This window comes from Oxyura jamaicensis, chromosome 10, assembly GCF_011077185.1.
Source record: "Oxyura jamaicensis isolate SHBP4307 breed ruddy duck chromosome 10, BPBGC_Ojam_1.0, whole genome shotgun sequence".
Lineage (NCBI taxonomy): Eukaryota > Metazoa > Chordata > Aves > Anseriformes > Anatidae > Oxyura > Oxyura jamaicensis.
In genome coordinates, this window is record NC_048902.1 from 21,556,036 (window position 1) to 21,569,869 (window position 13,834).

General features: G+C 44.0%; 1 protein-coding gene across 2 annotated transcripts in view; it reads right to left on the minus strand.

Annotated features, from left to right (window-relative positions):
* Positions 1–13,834, minus strand: part of MAP1A (microtubule associated protein 1A) — a 59,069-nt gene that overhangs the window by 22,035 nt on the left and 23,200 nt on the right. The window contains exon 1 of one of the 2 annotated variants that reach the window (XM_035335797.1): positions 10,134–10,141. The exons of the other annotated variant lie outside the window; for it this stretch is intronic. The gene's annotated coding sequence lies outside the window, so the exon portion shown is untranslated. Of the gene's footprint in view, positions 1–10,133; positions 10,142–13,834 lie in introns of those variants that run through there. 2 annotated transcript variants of the gene reach the window in all.

Consider the following 13,834-nt stretch of genomic DNA (forward strand, 5'->3'; position numbering starts at 1 on the left):
CTAAAGCCCTAGCATGGTGAAATGCATGCCTGGAAATCTCACTGTGAATAGGAAAAATCTTTAAATACGTTTACAGTATGAGGACTATCCTTCTCAGGCTCATGAAAATTGCTGTCCTCAACTTGCCCTGCACAAACATCTGAGCACAGGTCGAGGACTACAGATCTCCAGGTGCATTCTGAACATGGATCCCCATCCCTGCTCAGCCCTCTCAAAACGTGCTCACCTGCTGCATACGTTAAACAAAATCTCCTCTCCCCCAGTATTTCTGGGAATAAATTTCATTAACACTGAAATCCCCCTTTCACATGAATCTTCACTTTGTGTGCTAAGGTGCACTCTAATTACTGCAGTAACTACAATGCTTGTGCACTTCCAGAGAATGTTTCTATTTTTTCCTCACCAAGGCAGAAATGCTCTAGTCTTTGCTATCTGTTTCTTAAAAGGAGAGTTTCTCTAGAGTTTCTCATCCCACTGTCACTAATTCTTGAAACTCTTTTGGTTCTGCTACAGCCCTTATGATAAGAATGCAAGTATCAAAACAAGAAGGAACACAAAAAATTCACAGGGTGGAATTATTGTATTTCCTGTATTATTCCCTATCTTTTATTATTATTATTATTATTATTATTATTATTATTATTATTTATGCATCATAGCGTAACCTGACATTAACTTTGCATCAAATAAAGATTTTCAGTTAGGGCTATACAGTGACAACCAAATTTCATCCTGCCATGATGCAATTAACTGAGCTCTTACAATGAGTTTGGAAGGTTTAACTTTTCCAGTGTACTTGATCTCGCATTTTTTGACAATAAATTTAATGTGACATCATGATGACTGTACAGTTTAGTTGCATAAGTTCTTCACAGTCATTTCTAGATATAAGCAACTGAATCATCTGCAAATTGATCCACTCCTGTGTTCATTCCAAACCCTTTTCTGGTCATTGCTGTATTGATCAACTTTATATTTAGTAGGAAATCATGAAACCCTTATACTTCACCCCTTCATGTGGCACAAACCTGGCCATATATTTGTTTTCTGTCTCTCAACTCGTTTTTGACTCATGGTATTAGTTGCTTTTTACCTGCACAAACTGCTTGCAGTGTATGATATGTAAAGATCTTCTATATAAATGCCTCGTTCATGACTTCACTGAAAGTTCAGAGAGGGGTATTCTCCTCCTCTACATAGATCACAATACTTACTATTGTGCAGAAGCAACGCCACTTTCATCTTGAAGGACCACAGATAGCATGCATAAAGCTGTTTTTCTATAGGGCAGTCACCTCCTGAATGGAGGACAGCAGGAACTGTCCAGGAAGCATTATACATTAATGTCCCAGAAGTGATGAATAACAGCTTTTCTAGGCAATAGCAGAAGAACTTCTAAAGCTAGTACTAAGGAGCATTTCCGAATTTGCAGGCTGCATTTGAGGATCATGACTGATGAGGGAGAAAAGTGTTTTTTGATTGTTTTAAGAGTATGTATAGCTTATGTGGCCCATTGGATGTAGACTTTATTTGGTTTTGTTGGAGGAAAGCAAGTGATGAGCAAAGCCATATAGATTTTGGTGTGAATTACCCATCCACAGTTGTTTACGTATGCAAACAGACATACTGTGAGAGAATAAAGGATCTGACACTGTTTTTAGTGATCAGCAGTCAAGCAAAAAGGACTATGCAGGAAGATCTGTCTAGGCTAAAACAAAGGACAGTGCTCTAGGGTCACTATATGACAAGCAGAATGTCAAATAAAGAGATGATCCCAGAAGCAGACAGATGGCCCTGGAGGCAGAAAAGTTGCTCTTGCTGCCAATAAAGATCCTTGTATGTAACGTGCAATGCCACTCTAATTGAAAGCACCTATAAAAAACTGTAGCTGAATAATAATTTCTGGGCTGAAGGTCTAACAAGTATAGCTGCAAGGGCTGTTTGTGATTTGCTGTAGTCTTTTAGACCACCAAATCTCAGCGGTCTTATTATTCTGTTGATGAGAACTGGAGAAACTACAGCTACAACACACTGGCTTGAAATAAGAGACCAACTGTCAGACCAGTGTACCCAGGTTCTCATCTTTCTAAAACACAGTCACCTAAGCCAGAGCACTACAGAGGCATCTTTCAAGGGAGACTTTGCTAAAGTCAGTCATGATGTTCTGACTGGTACACCAAACCTTAACAAACAAAATGCACATAAAGACCACAAAAATTATTAAAGGACAGGCATATCTCTGATGAGAGAATGGCTGAGAGAGCTGGGACTGTTTAGCCTGGAAAAGTATCTGATGGGAACATGCAAAGTCTGCACTACAGAGCTAGCAGGACCTTGGCATACAGAGAATGCAGGCTGTTCATCTGACTACATAGAAACCAACTCTTTCCCCATCCAGGGAATATTATTTATTCCTCTGTACCTCCCTTGTCTTCCTCACAAACACTCCAATACTGTAATGAGTACAGCAAGCTACAGCTCTTTGGAAGAGAGACAGATTACTGAGCAGGATCCTGCTTCTTATCCCCTCTGTACAAAAACATCTTCCTACCTCCTACTGCAATACAGACCCACCCTACCAACAAGCCCAAGGAAGCCCTGCATTGTTTAGCAGCAAGGGAGAAGAGTGAGTGCACTCTTGCTGGAAGCAATGTCCTAAAACCACCACCTGAAGGGCACACAGCTGCTGAAGCTCCTTCCTCCATCATGCAGACTGAGCAGCATACAGCTGGTAGGATCAGTTCTGGCTGGAGGAGATTTTGAAGCTCTGCCAGCTTGTCAGATGGGCTCAGGGATTAAAAAATAAACACAAAGATTGCTTTGGCAGCCAGTACACAAACCAGCAACCACAAAATCACAGCTCAGCACCTCCTTACCTACAAACTGGCTGTGCATCTCTGTACCTGGGCATTCTTGCTGTATTGCAGGAATAACATCCCTCACCTGCTGTAACAGGTGAGGGGGCTATATCAACCCTTGACACATGCTTTGGTGTTGTGAGCAGAAGCATGGGCAACCTGTGGGCAACCACAGCACTGGCAGCATGAACTGAAATGTGAGCAGCAATAGGGAAGTTTGCATACACCCATCCTGCTGCCTGTGAGCTCAACACATTCAGGAGGAGCATCCCCAATAAATGTAAAAAGAAATCCCTTTGCAGATGGATTGGCTGAAGAGATTCTGAACAGCATGTGGACATTTGTGGTGGGATTTAGAAAGGAAATTTGGGGAAAATTCTATTTTAAAGAAAACTGACAGTTCATTTTTTTTGGCAGAGGGAGGCAGCTGCTGTAAGTAGAGCATCTGTGCAACAATGCCTGGCCCTACACAACCAGCAGTAACTGCCACTGCCACAAACATGGCATGGAGAGCAAATGGCTATATCTCATTTTGGTTTGACCTTTAGAGGACAATCAGGAGCAAAGAAAGTGCTAGCATCAGCTTGGCTGAGCAAAACAGTCCACTTCCACTTCTGGGAACTTAGCCACGTAGGAGGCAGCCACCTTCATGTTCGGAGTTACATCCCACATCCAAACTGAATCACCCAAGCACAAGGAAAGGAGCTTGGCCAGTTCCTCAGATTCTGAAGAGAGAAGATGACCCACAGTCTCAATTAGTTTCCACAGACTGTAAATTAGATTCCAAAGCTGATGTAGTGCTCATATTAGCTACAATATTAAAACAATCATTTTACTAATGAACTGTTACTAAAAAACTTTTAATTTCAAAGCAAAGCATTCAGTTTTTTTAGATTGCAACAGAATATATTTGCCAGAATTAAATATCATGTAGTTATTGATAAAAGCAGATAAAGATTTTTTTTCTTAAACTTGCACTGATTTGTCAGTTATTTTTACTTTTCTTTCTCTCCCTTAAAAGTTTTCAGAAAATTATTTGCAGAATACTCTATGCACATAAAATCCCAGACTCCCAGTTCTTTTTTCAAACAAAAATAGCTGTATTGGGTTCAGCATATGCTTTGACTGAGAAGATATGATAGGGTCACTACACTTTGCCAGTTTAAACCTCTTTGGTTTTTCCTGCCATGAGACTTTGCTCTTCAGGCTGTCGGAGTTACCTTTTTATTCCTCTTGACTGCTCAAAACACCCTCCGATTCATCATTGTCCATGCCCACAGTCAAGGTACTGCCTACATCCCAATCCTGGTCTGCCACAGAGAAATATTAAGGCATCTGGAAAAACATGGAGGCTTGTATCCAGCAGTCCTGTAGAAGGCAAAGAACCCGAAGGAAGATGCCACTGGTCTGCTCTTGGCTGACTCCCTCGGGGGATGAACGAACCTCTGTTTGGTTCCATGTCTGCCAGAGATGGAACAGAGCTGCTCTTGGTCCCTCCAGCTGAAGTTAGTCTCTTTTGTATACATAGTTGAAACACTCGCTAGCACAGAGATGTGAACAGATCGTGACACATCTGTGTCCCAAACACCAGACTGTACAGTGAGTGTCTTTTCTCCCTCACCCAACAGCTCTAAGGAATAATTATTCAATTATGCAAGCCACAGCTATTTCAGCAGAGGACACAAAGAGCACACTGCTACTGGCAGTGCCCTGTGGTTAGGGAGACCTCTTTGCTTTGGTGCAATCCTAAATCTGTGCATTTCTTCCAGCTCAGGAATTCAAGCAGGATCTCTAACATGCCAGTAGACCCACTTGTTTGTGTTTACCAGAACAAGGGGATGTTTCCCACTCTATTGCTCATTTTCCTTAAAAGGTAGTGTTGTGTCAGATGACATGAGATTTTCATGCAGTGTAAGTGGAGAAAAATCAGGTGAAGACTAAAGCTGGAGCTTGTTGTAAACTGCTCAGTAAAGACTAGGAGATATTTTTAGTGCTAGGTGGGAGGCTGCAGTGCAAAACAGTGCCCAATCATTGGATTCAGGTGCCTAAAGAAAGGTAGAGATCCCAGCAATTCTGGGTATGTCCAACTCTTCGTTTCTTTTCCAGAGATGAGTGGAGCAAAGGGTACTATCAACTCAATTGGTTGGATCACATCTGAAAGGGGCTGTCCCCTTCTCCTTCCCCAGCTTCTATTCACAACATAGAATCATAGAATGGCATTGGTTGAAACGGACCTTAGAGATCATCTAGTTTCAACCCCCCTGCTCTGGGCAGGGTTGCCAACCACTAGAGCAGGCTGCCCAGAGTTGGATCAAGCCTGGCCTTGAATGCCTCTAGGGATAGGGCATCCACAACCTCCCTGGGCAACCCATTCCAGTGCCTCACCACCCTCTGAGTGAAAAACTTTCTCCTAATTTCCCATTTAAATTTCCCCTGTCTTAGTTTAACACCATTCCCCGTTGTCCTATCACATGTAAACAGTGACAGCTACAGTAATTACTTATAATAATAAAAATATTATGAGAAAAGTGCTGTAGTTTTAGCTTTCTAGCATGATTCAGCAGCTGAGAATAATGAGGAATTGGTGTCAGACTGCTCTGTGGTCCACCAGCAAATGTTTTCCCTCTTGTGTTCTGAAACTTTCTACAATAAAGATTTATTTCACATAACTTCCTATTTTTAGGTCTTCAAACACTCTGCAGAAATAGATAAATATCTAATTATTTATCTGCGGGTAAATCTAAAGATCTATCTCAGAGATTTTCTCTAGTGATGTTCTCTTAACTAGAGAAAAATCACTATTTGCAAAGGGAAAATATATTTTTAGCAGGACTATGAAAATCAGTTGATCATCAGGAGACAAGAAGCTGAAGCCCCTCACTGAAGGCTTTCAAAGTGTGATTAGACAGGATGTTGGATAATCTCATCTTCAAAAAAAAAAAAAAAAAAAAAAAGGTTGGTCCTGATGATCTTTCCAGATTCCTTCCAATGTGAGCTGTTCTATGATTTTTAATATTAGGATACCAAGCCATATAACCAGAATAATGGCAATGCTGAACTAGAGTCCTATGAACGTGCAACAGGAGATACTTCATCTGAAGGAACTGAATAAACAATTACAAAGGACAGGAAAACACAACGCAGCGTTCAGCAAGTGTGAAGATAAGTTGAATATCTTCATGGAGCAAAGCATGCTGTAGGGACCGCAGACCTGAAAGTACCCCCACATTGGCTTCAGACAGTTAACACGGATAACAGCTGTGGAAGTTTCCTGGTATTGGTTTTAGCTTTGGGTAACATCCCAGCCACGGTCTGATGGGAATTTTATGTACACATGGCATATTTATCATTATTACTTATATTCTTGTTAGACTGGAGCTGGGCAGAGGGTAGAAGAGCACCCACTCAGGAATATACCACCACGTGCACTAAAGCCTATTAGAGTTCAAGGGTTTAATGATGCTAGGCACTGATACAGAGAAGAGCGGCAGGCATTGCACCCCACCCTGAAAGGCTTGAGGCGCCTGAAGGAACGTTCAGGTTTCCTTTTGTGGACCTTGCTAGAGATGTTTAATAACTCACCTTACCATACTGCTACTGCTTGTCAGGAGATTCAATCATGCTTTAGGATAAGAACAGACTGTGCAGAATGCCTGACAACTTTCTGGGGAAATATGATGAAGGTAAGCCAGCACCTGAACAAGAGGAGGTAATTTTATTTTTTTTTGTTTACACGGTATGGGAGGTGCTGGGTACTTGCTACATCCCAGGAGATACACCCTCCTATAATTTTCCTCTGTATTCCTTATCTTGCTTCTAATGTTTTCATGCCATCTACAGCTCCTCTCCCAGACAGCTTCTATCTCTATACCATGCCAACCATAGCAACCATCTCATTGCTTTTCAATTGCACGTACTGTCTCACTTTTAGATTAAAGAACAATTTGATAACTCAGCCATTTTAGAACCACTAATTGAAGACACTGATGTTCACTTTGGAAACAGCTGTATCTATTTCCAGAAGTTACTGTTCCTAACAGTTCATTAAATGTCCCTGAACTGGAAGTTACACCACAGCTGAGCTACGTTAATGGGTAAGATGAGCACTTCTGTATAGTTTGCCAGGTGCAGAATCATTCAGGAGAGATTCTGTTCCTTTCAGCTGACTCAAACTCCCATTGAGAAACTTCTCTCCTTCTTGGAGTTGTTTGCTGATTGAAGCTCTCCTTGATTCTTTTGCTGTGAAATAGTGAAAGGCATTCACATGAATCAAGAACACAACTCTGCATTCGGGAGTTATCTCCAGCTGTGAGGAGCCGGAGTTGCAGCTTCTTAAATGTCTCCAGCTAAATCCACAAAAGGAAACCTAAGAACACCTTAAAACACCCTCTTATCTGTTGTCCTCACTCCACCAACCCTTGACAGACTAATGATGTTCCCTTTGGAAAACAAATTAATTTTTCTCGTTTTCCTTGTCAGTAGAATTTCAGCTGTGATTTGCCACCAGTCCCTGAAAAGAGGCTCCCATCAAACTCTTTGGCATTGAAGCAGATGCATGATTCCAGATACCAGTGCTAGAGACTCCTGTAAATAGCAGAGCTGGGCAGTTTCCAATTTCTTAATTTTAATAAGAATATGAGTAACAGGCTACATGTTCTTACAAACAGAACACAACACATCTTTGCTATGTCCTCCTAGTTTTGAAGTATTTGGCTGATACTGGTCTGACTTGGAGCTATAACTCATGATCTGTCCTGTTTCTCCCTGATTTTTGTTTATTTTTTGGACAACTGATCAATATGAAATGTTACTGCTGATCTTGTGTAAGCAAGTTGCCTAAGGCAGAGAGAACTTAGTTGTATAAGGGAGAGGATAACTGTCACAAATGAGGACACAAATCACTCTGATATTTCCTCTTGTTGGCCCACCCAGATGCCAAGTTTCTAGCAAGTCTTCTCTTTGCCTCTGACTTCTAGCATCTGTTTAGACTCCTCAAACTTCCTTCCTATGCCCTAAAGTTAACAGTCTCATTCTAAGTAGCATTTCTTCTCTCTCACCTGCTTATTTTGAAGATGACATGCTGAACGTGATCTCTATTCAACAAATGTTTATGAAACCAGCTGTGGACTGTGTGTGACAGCAGTGGTAAAGCACAGAAGGGCTGTATTCTGTCAGTGTTTAAGGAAAAAGCAGCTGTCCTCTGCCAGCATTTTTCCTTGCTGTATTTTGACTTTGCACTCTTGGATCTAGTTGCCACTTCATAAATTCTCTGCATGGTCTGGATTCCTGGGATTTGATTTACAGCATGGAGTATGGTGACAATGAAAGAGACGCATAAAGTTATTTAAAGGTGCAGAGCTTCCAGGCCACCTGTGCATTCTGCCAGCAAATAAAAGGCTTCTCTGGTCAACAATAAGAATAGAAGTATTTGAGAGAAGCCAGGGAGGCTTGTGTCAGAGTAGAGACATCTTCTGTCAATACTGGTGACAGATCAACTCAGCCACTGTTTCTCACCAGTCTGCCTTGCACTGACTTCACTGAAGTTGCGCTTCATAACCTGAGCCCCTACTTCTTAACGCCATGCAGTTAGCCAGGTCTCTCTCAGTTCACAGATTACACAGTGCAATCAGAGACTTAATTTACCAACTTGGGAGAATAAAATGGACTAGAACAGGCTTCTAAGATCATGAATACTTTTGTCTCAGAGCCTCTCACTTGTTTGGCTCCCTCAGAGTCATGCAGGCACAGACCTCTTCCACAGTCCCATGTATTCCACTTCCTCTGCCTTTGCTTTTGAACATGGACCAGCAGCAGGAAAAAAACTCCTAACAATTAAAACACTCATGCAAATCTGGCAGTCGGGAATGAGGCCAAAACACAAACTGCACTCATATTTACCAGCCTGCAAGTTGGTTCTTCAAAAAGATGCCACATACTTGTTTGAAGCAATTTACTTCTTATATGACCTGGGCAATGTTCTCTGTTATGTCCAAGTACTGCAGTTCACCCCCTTCACACCATTTAGGATTTTCAGAACATAAATCTAACCAACAAGAAGTCACTGGTTTCTTGCCCGTTTTACCTCTAAAATAGATATTAGTATCATGAGTGTCTGATGACAGGTTGACATTCCTCAGAAACATTCAAAATGGAGATAAGGGCCTTTTCCTCCCATCTTTCTCCTCAGTTATTTAACAATTTGGCAGGGGCACTTAACAGAGGATGGCACAGGTGAGATGGCTATATCCCAGTGAAATCCCTGGCTAGCTACAGAAAGTGGAAAAGCAATTTAGGCAAAGTTTCTTAACAGAATCTCTTAACTTGAAAGTTAGTAGAGGAAACAAATTATCTAGACTTGCCAGTTATGCTTCCAGACTTCTTTTAAAAAAAATAATAATAAAAAAAAAAATCTGTTTCTTCCTATAGCATATCGTAAAAAACAGAACCAAGTTTTTACAGCTTTAATCTTTCATTGGAAAGAACCAGAAGGACTTTTCTCAAGACTAACAAAATACCTGAAAAACAGAGCTCGCAAATGTCAGCCCACCCAAGCAGTGATACCATGCAACTTTTGGACAAGCCTCCTGGTGAGGGTTAAGGCTATATCTTGTGCTGTTTATGTCCTGCCACCTGGCATTTCTATTTTCTTACCATGTCCAGTTCCCCTGAGACAGGAATGGACTCTCCTTCCCAAGGTTAAAACAGCTAAAAGACTTTCAGGTCAGGTACACTATGAACATATTCAGTAAAAACCATTTATTAAACCACTGCTGCCTAAGGCGTTTAGCTGAATCCCAGGAGATAAAGGAGAACTGGCTCAGACATCACACAGGAAGGGTCTGGCAGTCTTGCTGTGCCTGAGCTCTGTGATTTGTTTTTACCTTTGCTTCACACTAAAGAAATTGAGGGAAAATGCCCCGGGCACTGACCAGTGACTATAGTTCAGTTCTCCTCCTCTTGCATCTTACTCTCCAGGATCTCAAAAGTCAGTAAAAATTCACAAAAAGATTCTTGTATTGCAGAATGCCAAAGCCACCAAGAACCTTACATACTTGGTCTACTGAGAACCCACACTGAGGTAGGTTCTAGCAAATTGCAAGAGATTTTGGTGCTTCACAAGAAGGCCCATGAAAGACAGTAATACATACAAAGAGACACAAGTTCAGTAGGTCATAATGATAACAGACGTGCATGTTAAAGCCTACCCCATCTGTAACTTACACTCCTTTCATTTGAGATTCTCAAATTTCATCATCCTAGAGGAACTATCCAAACCTTTACTTCTGAAGCTAAGAAAGGGCTTTCTCGTTTATTTCAAACCATAGATATTTGCATTATGATGTCTTTTTGGAATGTAGAAGGGAAACCAAATTGCATGTCCCATAAAAATAGTCCAACCCGGTATTATTCTATCTATTTGAAAGATTGACTCAGCAAGACTTAGAGGCCTGTCTCAGGAGAATTAAGAACCTGCTGGCCAAGGACACCAATGCTCAAGTTCATCTGTGAATAAAGCCTAGGAAGGCTCCCTGAAGCACCAGATATACAATTAAGTTGTTCCATTAGCCATGCAATTAATGACTATTTTCATGTGTCCACACTGCACTGTCCCACTGTAATAATCCTAGCCACCCTCCATGTTCCTTGCAATATCCCCAGGTCCTCTTATGAGTCATAACTACCAACTAGTCAAGGGGCAACGCACTCAGAGATAGAAGTGCACTGAATGACCAGCTGCTGCAAAAGTGCTGATTGCCCATATGGCAGGCCAAACTGAATACGTACTGTCCCAGTGAAGGCACTAAGTTAGATCACTTTCCTCTACTGCCCCGCAGTTTTCATTAAACCTGTAGAAACTTGTTACCTTTAATGCTTTAGCAAAGGGGAAAATGTTTGTTCTAGGCAAAGAAAAATGTGTATTTGTAAGAGGAATCCACAGAATTCATCCAAGCTGCTCTAATTCACACAATTCAACCAAGCAGTTCAAAGGGGATAAAAAAAGAACAAATACCAACCAAGTTAGAACCAAAGTAGCTCAATACCTTCTCTAGTGTTTCCTCTCAACAGCAGCAAGACTTGCGTCTGCAGAATGATACGAACCTGTAACTAATTCAAGATTTTTGAGGGGAAAGAAAAACAAATCCTTTTTTTTCATTGCAGTAAATCTTCCCCTGAATAATTTCGAAGCTTTCATATACACGTAACTTATTCTCTTCCCTCCCATACGCAGACACTATCCATCAGCCCAGTAACTATACTACCATCTAACTATACTACATAACTATACTACCTATGCAGCCATCCCAGGCGTTACCTAGGATGGTCTGTGAATGAAGACAGACAGAGCGCAAGACCATGCTCCATGGAAGCTCATGCTGTAGAACCCCTCTTCTACCCCTAGTTTGGGGTAGAGACACTCTGCATTTCTTGTTTATGTACACACGGCTTCCTTGCTTTCACCAAGGAGAGCCTGTGCTGGCTATTGCTGACAGTATTCCTCTGCTCAAGTCCATCATCTGTTTACCTCCATATCTGCTGAGGACATGACTGAGGTATACTGACAACACAGAATGGCAAAGACAACATGAAAGACATTCCTCTTGTGGATTATTTTGCCAGGAAAGAAACTACTGCAAATCTACATATCCCTCTGTCCACAAAATGGGAGCAGGGTGGAAGATCTGACAGCCTGGCCTTGTCAGATCAAAGCAAAGGAGGGGAGAGAAAAAGAGTTTCTGGCCTGTAAACAACCATGACTTGTTGGACGAAGTGTAAGGGCAGACGTGCAATCTGGATGCAACCAAGCAGTACAGAGCTGTCAAGGAGACAGGGAGGATACTGACCTTATGCAGTCAAAGGTCTCCTGCCCCATCGGAAGAAAAAGGAATCCCTGTCATTCTGGAAGAGTGCCCAGCCTGCAGGGCTTTTCGCAGTGGAACCAGAGATACTTGGAATAGAAACGCCTCGTCTCTGAGATCAGAGAGTTTAAACTGGAGCTTGTTTTTTCTGCAGTCATAAGCCAGCAGGCACCAGCTGCAGAATTTGCCGCAGTGTGTGTGTGCGCATTTCTGCGTGTGCGAGTGTGCAGCAGCCATGCTCCTCCCATCCAAGCCCGCTGTGTGATAAATATGTCCAGCTCCCTCCTTCTTCTCTTTCCTACATCACCATGAGCCCCAGCCCGATTGCTCACAGCCCCCAGCCACAGTGGCCCCTCTTTTCTATTAAAAAAGCTTTTGTTGGCATCAGTACTGACTTTTAATTGCTCCCTCCTCAGTCAAAAAAGGGTTGCCTGTCTTTCTTCCTCACAGCCAAAACAGCAGTCTCCAATAGATATTCACGGTCACGTAGCCTGATATGCGCAACATGCTAAACCCTGCTCCAGCTCTGGACACTGTAGATAAAAAGCCCTATTCTGAAATGCTTCAACACATTTTAGCACTAGCATAGATTTAATGCTTTTAACAAGATGTTTACTACGAACAATACTAAAAGAGGACAAAGATATCCAAAAAAACAGATCCCTGTGTGTCCAAGGACTGCAAAGGTGTCATCACACTGTACCACCAGTAATGCACCTTCTCCCCTCCTCAAAAAGGGACAAGCTGGCCCCATACACCACTGTGCTACATGGGGAAGCACAGCAGAGTGAGGGATGATAAGACTGCTACTAGGAAAAAGAAAGCACTTTGACATTTTCACTTCTAAAGCACAAAATGCCTCCTTGTAGCCTACTATAACAAAACTCAACTCCAAATCTAGCCACATCTCTTCTCCTCCTCCACTGCCCTAGAAAAGCTGCATCGCTTGCATTTTGCAAGAACCTTCCCTTTTTCCTCCCCCACTAACTGGAAGAGTTGGGATGCTTTTTGGCCTCCGGTAGTGGAAGAGTGTAGCGCTGAGCAGCTCAAAGCCTGACTTCAGCTACGCCGAGACCACTCGTGTGTGGGTGTGCAGCACTGAAGGAAAGAGAAATAGCAGGAGGGTCCCTGTATCTCTCTTTCATCTATTCAGCAGCACGACAGTCCACCTTAACAGCCTTCCCCGCTCCTGCCAGGCATTAGCCTCATTCCCGCATCAGCACTGAGCTGGACGGTGGTACGGGCATTAATCCTGGCTTTCACCGAGCCTTGCCGAAAGGGAGCGCCCGCGAGATGCCCTGTGCCGCCGCCTCCCCTCTCCCGAGCGCTCCATCTTCAGGCACGACCACGCCAGGATCAGTCATAACGCTGCAGCGCTGGCTCCGTGAGGCCAGAGTCACCTCTAGATTCGTTGTACATCCTTCTCTGAGCAGCTAGGGAATTCAGTCTGTCCCAATACCCAGGACAGAAGCAGCTGAAAAAGGCGAGGTCTTCACAAAGATCATAACCGATCAGCGCTATCTGCAGCCCCCTCGCCCTCTTGTCGCTACCGCGTCCCCCCCCGACCACCGGCCAGTCGCCCCCCCCGCTCCAATAAGACTCCAAGGAAGGCCAAACGCGGCTGCTGCAGCCTGCTCCTCAAAGACCTCAGCCGCTCTTCCGCAAGGGCAGCGCGGACCCGGCCCCTCGGTCCAGCAGAGGATGGCCGGGGAGCCGGGGCCGGGCGCGGCGGCCGGCTGGGTACCTGCATTTCCAGTACCACCTCCCTCCTCCCCCCCGCAACCCATCCTCCCCCGACCGACGAGCTTTCTCTACAGCAGCGGACGGCATCAGCCCTAAAACAAAGCCGCGCCGCCCGCCTCAGCACCGCGCCGCCCCGGCCCCGCGAGGGGCTCGCCGTCTTGGTGGCGGGTAGTGACGGCGGCCGCCCCCCCCGCCGCCCAGCCTGGGCCTGGGGCTGCCGGGCCGGGCGGGCGAGCACCGCGCACGTACCATCGTGTCCCGGGACGTGCGGCCCGCGGAGCGGCGGCCGTGGCGGGGCGCGGGGCGAGCCAGGGATGCGCGGCGCAGGCCCGCGGCGGCAGCTGCTGTGTCAGGGCGAGCCGAGGGCGGAGCCGC